The 10,562-nt window shown below is 35.8% G+C and overlaps 1 pseudogene; it reads right to left on the bottom strand.

Moving 5' to 3' along the window:
- Nucleotides 1-803: 803 nt before the first annotated feature.
- LOC141523261 (dynein light chain Tctex-type 1 pseudogene) lies at nt 804-1,140 on the bottom strand (annotated as a pseudogene).
- Nucleotides 1,141-10,562: the final 9,422 nt, after the last annotated feature.

The raw sequence follows: 10,562 nt of genomic DNA, 5'->3' as shown, positions 1-10,562 counted from the left end.
AATAGCTAACTGAAAATACTTTCAGATTTAAATTGACTAGAGAATCTAGTCAGTCAGTTGCTTACAAGGTAATTGAGGCAGTCATTGCAAGAAGTCCTAATTTAAGTCTAAGTCTACATGTTGGTTAGCTTGCCAAATCTGAGAAAAATCTTAGAACTGGGTCACTGGGGATCCTGTTTCAAAGAAATAAGCAGAAGGAAAGAAAAGCAGGCAGGAGGCCTAAAAGAAACGCAATATATTCTACCCATCTTTTATTCCTGTAAAAAATTGTTTTATTGATGCACTTTTAAACATACTGTCAATTCCAAAAGATTCATGATGAAAAAAGTATAATCTACCTCCAGAGAGAAAACTAATAAACTCTGGATGCAAATTGGAATATCATGTTTTAACTTTATTTTTCTTGGGGATTTTTTGCAACTTAGTTAATATGGAAACATGTTTTGCATGATTTCATATGTATAATTTATATCATATTACTTGTTTTCTCAATGGGTAGAGGAAGGGCTGGAGGAAGAAAGATAATTTGGGAATCAAATTTTAAAAAATAATATTAAAAATAAAATAATATTTTTTTCTTTTTTAGCACCTTTAAATACTTTTGAAGTATTGAAGAGTTAAGACAAAGTAACAATACTGGATGTTAACTTAAGGTTAACAAAGTGAAGAGTGAAACCCATGTAACAATGTGGCCATTTTGGACTTTTCCCCTACATTTGAAAATAAATACTTTTAAAAGTTTGCTGAATCCACAGTACATATATTTGGGGGAAAAATGGTGAATTTATACAATTCCAAGAAAGTTAAACAGACAGTCCAAAGGCACTGACTACACTGTACATGGTCTTATTCTCTCATCTCACAGTGCAGCTTCCATCACTGGCATTATCCCAAAAGGAAAAGCTTCCTATATGCAGCTCAGCTCCATTCTTCTGCATAATCACATGTGTCACAATGTACTTGAATGGTTTCCCATCTTGGTAAGTTGACTTAAAGTTTGACTACATTTGTGGTCTACTGATTGACTTTACTGTGTTGATAAGTGTTACCAACCATTGTGCTTTCTATGGCCTCTTTTATAATGTTACTCACTTCATCAACAACAAAAGAAGTCTCCTCGGAAACCTGGAAATTATCCATCTTCCCTCCTTAGCCGCTGTCATCCTGGCGAGTCCTGTAAAAAAATATTTTTTTAAAAGATGAGGAAAATCAGAAAGTGCAACAGGTTTTAAGGGAATTTGGCTCAATTCTAGAAATATTTATTAAAATTATATTATGTTCAAGACCCTGTGATAGGAACTGGTAATAAATTCAGAAAAAGCAACAAAATTAAAAACCTTTCTGACTACCACTGCCCAATGGAATCTTCCCAAAGTATCAAAGTACATTTAAGAAACTGTAATAGATCAACATTTTGGCTACATCTGACACTATAAACCTCGTTTTCATGCATGGTTTATCACCTTTCTCTTGAGAGGTTTATCACCTTTCTGGTTATTTTGGGTAGGCATGAAGTTTAAGAAGTTGGATTTGAGAATATGAATAATATCTTTTCAGATTAAGTGGCAGTTTTCTCCCAAGTTCAGATTTAGAAAGTTCAATAGAAGGAAGTGGGGATGATGAGGAGCAGAGTAAGACTAATTCTACTTCTAAAAGGTTAACAAGGCTTGTAACTACTAGATGATGGTTTTGCACCAAAGTTCAATACTGGTTCCACAATGCATATTTGGTCATTTTTTTTTCATTTATCTAGAACTTAGAACTGTTTCCAAAAAGATAAGAGATGAGATTTTCATCAGCTGGAATGACTGAACCTTTCCTTGAACCTTTCCTATAATCCTCATCTCCTTCCCAATCCCTCCCCAGAATTTACTTATCAGCAAGAGTTATTTGGGGTTTTGGAAAATGTGCTGATGACTGGCAACTGCCCATGTCTTCACTTCATTTCGGGCATCCATTTGCATTTTTCTAATTTGGCGCTCTTGCTTCAACAGTCACATAAGATATTCTCAAAGAGTAGCTTGGCAACCTCTCTACCCATAGTCACAAGTGGAGATGCCTTTTCCCAAGCTGACTAATCCACCTCTCATTTAAGAATTAAGATTTGAAATAGAAAAAAAGAAAGCAAGTAAGTCAAAACTGATCGTGCTCTCTAGTTCTCTGACTTTTTTTATTTAATAGTAAACTATTATAATAATAATAATAATTAGCATTTAGAGCAGTGTGGTTTACAAAATTTTTCTTATTCCAAATAATATCTCATTTGACTCTCACAAGTGAGACAGAGATTAAGGGACTTGCCCAGCAGTGTCTGAGGTAGGATTTAAATTCAAGGTTTCATGACTCCCAAATCAAATATTTTGTTTCACCACTTAGATGCCTTACTACTTCCAGAAAAAAAAAGAATAATGGGAAGATTGGATCTGAGTATTCTACTTGGAGAAGGAAGCTAGATGATGGTGGATAGAGCACTGAACTCAGGAAGACCTGAGTTCAAATTTGGCTTCATTCACTTACTAGCTATATGATCCTGGCATAACCTCCATTTGCCTTTATCTATTGGTGAAGGAAATGGCAAACTACTCTATTGTTCTTGGCAAAAAAATCTCATGGCTTCTAGGGTCCATGGGATCATAAAAAATCAGACATGACTGAACAACAAAAATAAAATACTACCTATAAGGCATGATTTCAAAAACTTCCAGAAGGGAGCCTCTACTTTTTCAAATAACAACATGCTACTCTATCTTTTCCCTGATATCAGGGAATATAATCAGATATAAATTCTTTTAACAGAAGACAATAGCTATAATTCCACAACTTCAGGTGAAAATTCAAATGCAAATAATCTGAAAAATAAACATGGTCTGAATAGAATGAAGAAAAAAGAACAATTCTGGGAGTCAGAATCTCTGGGTTCTCATTTTAACTCTATAGAGCTCATGATTCTCATTTAGTAAAGTCAGTCTTTATAACCTCATGGGCACTAAGTGCTAGGCACTAGAGATATAAAGAAAGGTAAAAATACAGTCTATATCCCCGAGGAGCTCATATTTGAATGGTGGAGACAACAAGTACATACAAAATATATACAACTGTTAAAAATCAAATCCAAGAGATGGAGTTTCTAGATTTTTTTGGAAATCAATTTATTAATTAGGATAACTACTAATTAATAAATTAATCAATTTATTAATTAGGATAACTACTAATTAATAAATTGATGATCAGTAGTTTTTTTTTCAATAACCAAATACTCCAAGAGAGGTTCTGAAATACCTTAAATCAGATGTGTAACTTCTGACAGGGAACTCCCCTGACATGTAAAATTCAGCCCTGATTGGTGGACATTTAATGAAGAGGTCAACTAAAGGTCCTCAGCTCCTCCTGCTAAGAATATAGATTGATCAAGAGAGGTTCAGAGGCTTCATTGTGTCTGAACAGGGGAATCCATTTCCACTCAGACCTCTCTGGCTAGATTTTTCTTCCATGATCTAAATTTTCTAAAACCATGATATTTTAATAAAAGGTCAATGGCACTCTCAATTGCCAAAGACCATTATGGCAGCAGGCTCACCATTTATATTTTGATTGGTTAATCATTAATGAGAGAATGAATAATACAATGAGGAACTAAGAGTAACATCTTGAAACAGACAGACTATTACTATACCCAGACAATTGCCTTGGGCAATCTAGACAAAGGATCTACCTCTACTCAAGTTTGATTGACTTGGCAACAGCTTTGATATGTGGAATGAGTATGAGTGGGAAGTCAAGGAAAACACTGAAACTGAGATAATTATATTAAAGAGAAATTTCTAAGTTCTTTCCAGTTCTAAAGTCATATGTAGATAAAATGAATTCAAACTAAGTTGTAAATAATTGGTTTCTTCTTTCCTAAGTATAAGAAAAAACTGCCCAAAGGAAGAGGAGACCAGAAGCACCAAGCACAAGCTTTGCCTACTTTACAATTTTGTCTCAGGACAATCCTGGGAGAAAAAGGAAATAGCAGGGAAAAAACATGAAGAAAAAAAGTTTTTTTTTTAAATGTGAGAACAAAAAAGGAAAGAAGAAATAAGGCTCACACTAACTCCTGCTCAAAAGTAGGAAGAAAAACAAAAGCTTCCAAAAATACAGGAATCATATTCCCCAACCATTCCCAACCCCTCTACCTCAAAAAAGCAGTAAGTAGACATCATTCATCATATTTACATGTGTTGCATCAAAAGGAAAATGACCTGAAACTTGGCAGATGCTTAGTGTTTTATTAATTTTCTTATTTGCAAACCTCCTGAGGATGACATCAGTTAGAAAACATACAATTGGAAAACATCCATTTGTGAAACAAAATCTTAGCAAATTGTTAAATTTGAGCCATTAATAGCAAGGTTGAAATTTTTAGAGTGGCACAACCAATTCTAGAGAATATCTGATCATCATTGTCCTTTGGCTCTATGGGAAGAAAAAATCACTCTTACAATTGCAACAGGGAGTGAGCAGATTGGAGTACAAAAACTGTAATAAAGAGGACTAGTGTCCTGTCTTCTTTCCTAATGCAACCATTCAGAGATTTTACAAGGACCACAAAATGTTGCTTCTTCCCTCCTCTTTGTTATCCAAGATACTCTTTTAGCTCAGCTGCTTGACAAGTTCATGTACTTTTTTTCACATACTTGGAGAAAAGACATCATCACTGACTCCTTTCATACTGCACAATCCTGAGGATATCAAGCTATCCAGTTGCTCATCATTTCTAAGACCTTCAAGAACTTTGCCAGCACCTAGGTTCAGCCCTCCTGGAAAGTTTAACAGATAATCAAGACTCATGTTCTGCTAATCTAAAGGATGCTTTACAGACAAAAGTACAATCATATAATTATAGAATGTTCAGGCTGAAAAAGAACCTTAGAAATCACCCTCATTTTATAGACAAGGCAGGTGCCCTCTTCCTTATAATAGTCATGAGCAGTCATCACAAAGCTGCCATCTTAACTAGTAAAAACACATGTGTGCCCCTCCCTCAAAATCTGAACATGGCCTTTGGGTCTTATTAAAGTCTTCTGCTACATTCCCAGAGTGAAAACAATTTCATGTGACTATAACCCATGATAATAACACTTTAAAAATCATTTATGTATCCTATGAAACCACTTCTATAGTTTCACTTTAAAAATCAGTTTGTATTGATTTGAGCATTAGGTCTAATGGGGGCTAGTGGGTAAATTTGTATATTCTATACATAATTTTTTTTAAATCTTCAAAAAAATTAACCTAAGAAAAGGGTCATTTTGTTCTTCCATTTCTTTCTTTCTCTCTCTCTCTCTCTCTCTCTCTCTCTCTCTCTCTCTCTCTCTCTCTTTTAAGAATTGGACTAAATCAAAGCAATTAGTGAAAGGGAAATGTTTATAGCAATCTACCATGGCAGTTCCACTAATGTAATGATTTAGCTCAAACCCACTAAAACAAGAGCATGTATCATTAGAATGAATCAGAATCAAAAGCAATGCAACTTCTTGCTTACAGTAATTCCACATACATCATCTCATCAGCAATGCCAGCTATAAAATTAAGGGTATACAATTAGTCAATCAGCCCGTTCCTGAATTAATTAATTATGCGAGGAAAATCAGCAAGCAAGGACAGGACTACATCCAACAACATACTTCCTCCTCTCTGAACAATCCTCTCCATTAATTTTGATCTGGTTATGTAGTAAATCATAGGCCTGAATCTTCTCCAGATGGTCTCAGTGATCAGGGAGGTTTCAATTCCATCTTCGCCATGTTCCTGCTTTGTAGTGACCAGGTTTTGAAACTGATGAGTTAATCCACTTCAAAGCCTTGTTTCCACATCTGAGGATGGCAATTGGAGGTGGGAACATAGGGGAGTGAGCAGAGGGTTGCTATCTACCCAGAAAATCTCAGACTTCAATCTTCAAGGGTCCACAAAGGGTTTGATTAGTCCAATCTTCCATACAGCCCATGGGTAGTACAGCCTTTGCTTCCCAACGTAAGTTATATGTATGACTATACAATTTGGCTGCTTCTAAACATTTTAATTCTAGTCTTATCTCCTCTCTGTCCACTTCCTCTTCTTCCTCCTCTTCATCTTCCTCTACTGTCTCATTCTGTCTCTCTGTTTCTTTCTCCCCCGCTCTCCTTTCTGTGTATGTGTCTTTGTGGCTCTCTCTGTGTCTTCATCTTTTTCTCTCCATCTCTCTATCTCTTTCTTTCTCTAAGTGCATATACACAAACATGTAATATATGCACATGTGTATTATATTTATATCTTCATGTGTGTATGTAATTTGTAAATGAATATATAGATGGATAGATGAATAGATATAACAGTGATATAGGTCCCCAAAAGTTAAGTAAATAAGAAACAAGGAGGCAGAGTGATCAAATGAGAAATTCTTGGGAATCAGGACTTCTAGATTAAAATCCTATCTCTGTCATTTACTTTATGGCCTTGAGTTTCACCTCACTCCTCTGGATCTCCCATTTTCTAATTTGTAAAAGTGTAAGAGGAGAAGAGAGGAGGAAGAGAAACTCAATAAATCTGATACTGCCTTGAAATCCCTTCCTGCTCTAAGAGTCTATTAGGGAGTGCTTGTTCAGCAAGGCAGTGATAATAGACAAAAACTTACAAAGTAGGGCAGGTAAAGGACTTTCTCCTTTAAGGCTATTTATTTAGGTCTTTTTTCCTTTTACAAAAAACAAATATTCATAAAATGCTAGCAAGGAGAAAACCTACTCTTTTGGGGACCCTTGCTTCTTCTTTCATTGTTTTCTTTTTTCTTGACATTTTTAGGCAGACTGGTTTCAAGAAGAAGATAGTGTTGAAAGGAAGAGGAAGAAAAGGACAAGCTGATTCATGAAGAAACAAAATCTGCAGTAAGATATCTTTGTTGCTTGTACCTCAGCCAGCAGAAACATGTCAGCAAGAATGCAGCTATAACTCAGTCTTTTTAGGGATAAAAGAAGTATCACTGAGCCCCAGCAGTTTACGAGTTGTTTTGGAGGAAGCAAATGAAAGAGATGAAGTTAGAAAGCATGAATTAAAATTTAACTTTTCTTGAGAGGGGGTATCTACATGAGGGATTCCTAATAGAGAAACTTAACTAATGCAGACCTGGAATTCACCCAAGCTTTAAAGTCTTAGAGAATTATCTGGGGCACTAAAAGATTAAATGATTTTCTAGTGGTCATCTATCAGTGTAGAGCAATGAAAAGACTTAAACCCAGGCTTTTCCTGACCCCAAATACAGTATGCTGCCTCTAAATATATCTAATCCCCAATCATATGGACTCAAAGAACATTCTTTTCTGGGTGTTTTTCAGTACCCCAATTTGATTAGCTGGAATTGTTCTCTAATTATCGTCCTACTCACTCTTCTGAAAGAAATCTGTACCTCGTAATAATGATGGAACAAAATGTCCCTGGATTTTTTTTTATCAATAAAAGAAGGGTTTTTAGCATGTAGTTATTGGCACAAATAGAGCAAGAAACTCCATTGCAGAAAATTAATGTACAGAGACAGGTAGTCATCGAGTATTTGTCAAGTGCTATCTAGGAGCCAAACACTGTGCTAAGTTCTAGAGGTACAAAGAAAGCACTTCCTATACCCCAAAATAAAAACAAAAAGGTTCTTATCCTCAAATGGACCCTTTTCTAATGAAGGATACAGGAATCCTTAGGATACCTGGATTTTAGTCTGTTTCTGGACTTCAGTTTTTTTCAGCTGTAAAACAAGGAGGGCAAATTAGATAATCTAGAAATTTTTTTCATTTAATTCTAAAATTTGCTGATTCTAAACAAATATGAAAGATCAAGGGTAACCAATCATATGCTGAACCTTCTTGAAGATTGAATATCTATACCCTAGGAAACTCACTAAACTCTTATTTGACAGCCAGGAATTTTAAAGACAAAACAAGCCAAGGAAAAAATAATAGTTTTAGAATGAGATGTTAATGCATTTAAAATCATGTGTAAAAGAAATACTTTATTAGTAATAAATAAGTGATTATGTTTAGACAATACATTATGGAATACTTTATGCATTAAGGAATATTTCTCAAATTCTTGCTTATTCTTTAAAACTTATAGACTGAGATAACATTAGGAAGAGATATTAGAGCTAATTCCCCCCTTTCCCATTTGGCTGTTCTACTGGATTCCTAGATCTACAGAAATTCATCATCCTATAAAGATGGCACCAACTCTGAAATTCACCTCTCTTCAGTACCTCTGACCCTGGGGCTTCTCCATTTCGGAGGACAGTCAAGGCAGACAGCATTTCCCACTTGTCTCCAGGGCTACTTCCAGGTCCTCACCTTTATCAACTTCTTTTTATGTGTTGTCTCCCCTATTTCACTGTAAGCTCCTTAAATGAACTTCTTCTGCCATTCTTTTTATCCCCAACATTAGTTAGTATTGATGGGATGTTCATGGAGGGCTACCATCTCTGGTATGAGGGCTGCTCATCCACCTTTAGCATCCACATGAAATGCCAGGAAGACCCTGTATCTCAAGAAGCTATAACATGTATCAACCACAGCCTTGTAAACCTTTTCAGCAGATCGGCTAAGCCAGGCTGAGAATAACAGTGAGTTACAGGATGGACATCTAGACTGTGCAGACTTCCCCTAGCACAACAATGGACAATTTGTTCCAAGGAATCATGAAGTTGGTTGAAGCAGGCACTGTGGAGTTTGGTTAGACAGTGAACACACCAGAGTTATCCACTGCATCCAAGCTATTGCAGTCATGTTATCTTTTGTCTTGCTTGTGCAACTCTACCTCACTTAAATCTACTTCACAAGCAAGTGAAGACATTACCTTTGATGACACTGTTCCTCTTCAAAAATCAAGGATAAGAAGCAGCTAGGTGTCGCAGTGGATGGAGCACTGACCCTGGAGTCAGGAAGACCTGAGTTTAAATCCAACCTCAGACACTTAATATTTACCTAGTTATGTGACCTTGGGCAAGTCACTTAACCCTATTGCCTTACAAAAACCAAAAAAGAAATCTAGAATGAACAACAACAACAATACTTAATAAAGGTGGTGCTTAATAAATTTTTATTAGCATTACCAACATTTTGGCAGATGAAAAAACTAAGACCTAAAATAATTAAGTGGAATATCCAAGATCATTCAGCTAGTTAATGACAGTCGGTAAAGTGTAGTGGTGTTTACTAGAGGAACAGACTTTTCATTGGCTAAGATACATATTGTACTTATTATTTCCATATAATCAAATATTACCTTGAGAGTTTTAATGTTGATGCAGATATATAGGAGACCTGATAGAAAACAATGATCCCTTAGCTCCTTTCATTTATCTTTTGTCCTGGCTCAAATGCATTTGCATGCTAAAACAGAGAGGATCTCAGAAATTTCTAGCACAGAGGACTCTGATCTCTGCCCAAATTAGAACAGTTAAGAAGAAGAGACAATCATAGCTGGGGAATCACTCTGACTTTTTTGTGAGCTAAATATGGCTTAACTATTGTATAACTAGAACTAAATACCTGCCCCATCCAGGAGAAGGTTCTTGTCATCACACCATATAAGACTGGAGCTGAGAGAGTTGTCAGCAATAATGCCAGCATCCAACAGAGGAACAGCAAAGATATGATACTCAACAGAGAAGGACTGAGTCTTGTTAATCATGTGTAGGTTTTGCTGAGAGTTATATCTTGAAGGGAACAAACTCATAGTGTAATGTAATGAGATTACCAAAAGACACAAGCAGCCTTGAAGTTTTGAGGTGCCCCTCCAAATGTGTGCCCTAGCCACACACTTCCTATCTGTGTGCCCTATCTTCTGACACTGATGCTTTGTTTATTTGTGAGAAAGCATGAACCAGGGGATAGTCTATTATTACTGTTCCTAGTATGTTCTGTCATTAAATATCTTTACTTTGAATTACTTATATCCTCTAAATGACTAGAAAAAAGTAAATATATTGGATGAAAACTCTGATGTTAAATAAATTTAATGGCTTGAACCTGGACAGCTATCCTAAGAGCCCCATGGGTGAGAGGAGAATGTACTTCTAACAGAAATATTAAAAAAAAGGCATTAATAGGAAAAAGAACCTGTTTTTAAAATTCATTTCTAAAACAGTGGACTATATTAACACTATTAACAGATTCATTAATATGTTAAAAATGAAGTATAAATTTAACTGATACCTCATTTAGAGTGCCCCTATTTATGACAAGGGTATCAGTGTAATTCTGTGATATATCACAAATCAGTGAATAAATGCAAATCAAAAATTAATGGAGCATTGTCAAGAATTTTGTGCCTTACTTTCCTCATTTGCACAGTAAAGTTCCTGGACAAGATGATTTCACTATTTCCTTAAGAGCCCAAGTATATCCATATTCCTTTTTCTCTCTGCTCCACTACACCTGACTCTCAAGTCTCTTCCATCTCTTTACCCACAATCTTCTTACTCTGACAATGGTGATTGGTGAATTCTTGCCCTGAACCATCATTTCAGGACATCCATTCTCTGCTCCTGACTTTCTAGACTTCTCCAC

Source organism: Macrotis lagotis, chromosome 1 (genome assembly GCF_037893015.1).
Source record: "Macrotis lagotis isolate mMagLag1 chromosome 1, bilby.v1.9.chrom.fasta, whole genome shotgun sequence".
Lineage (NCBI taxonomy): Eukaryota > Metazoa > Chordata > Mammalia > Peramelemorphia > Peramelidae > Macrotis > Macrotis lagotis.
This window is presented reverse-complemented; position numbering and strand designations above follow the sequence as displayed.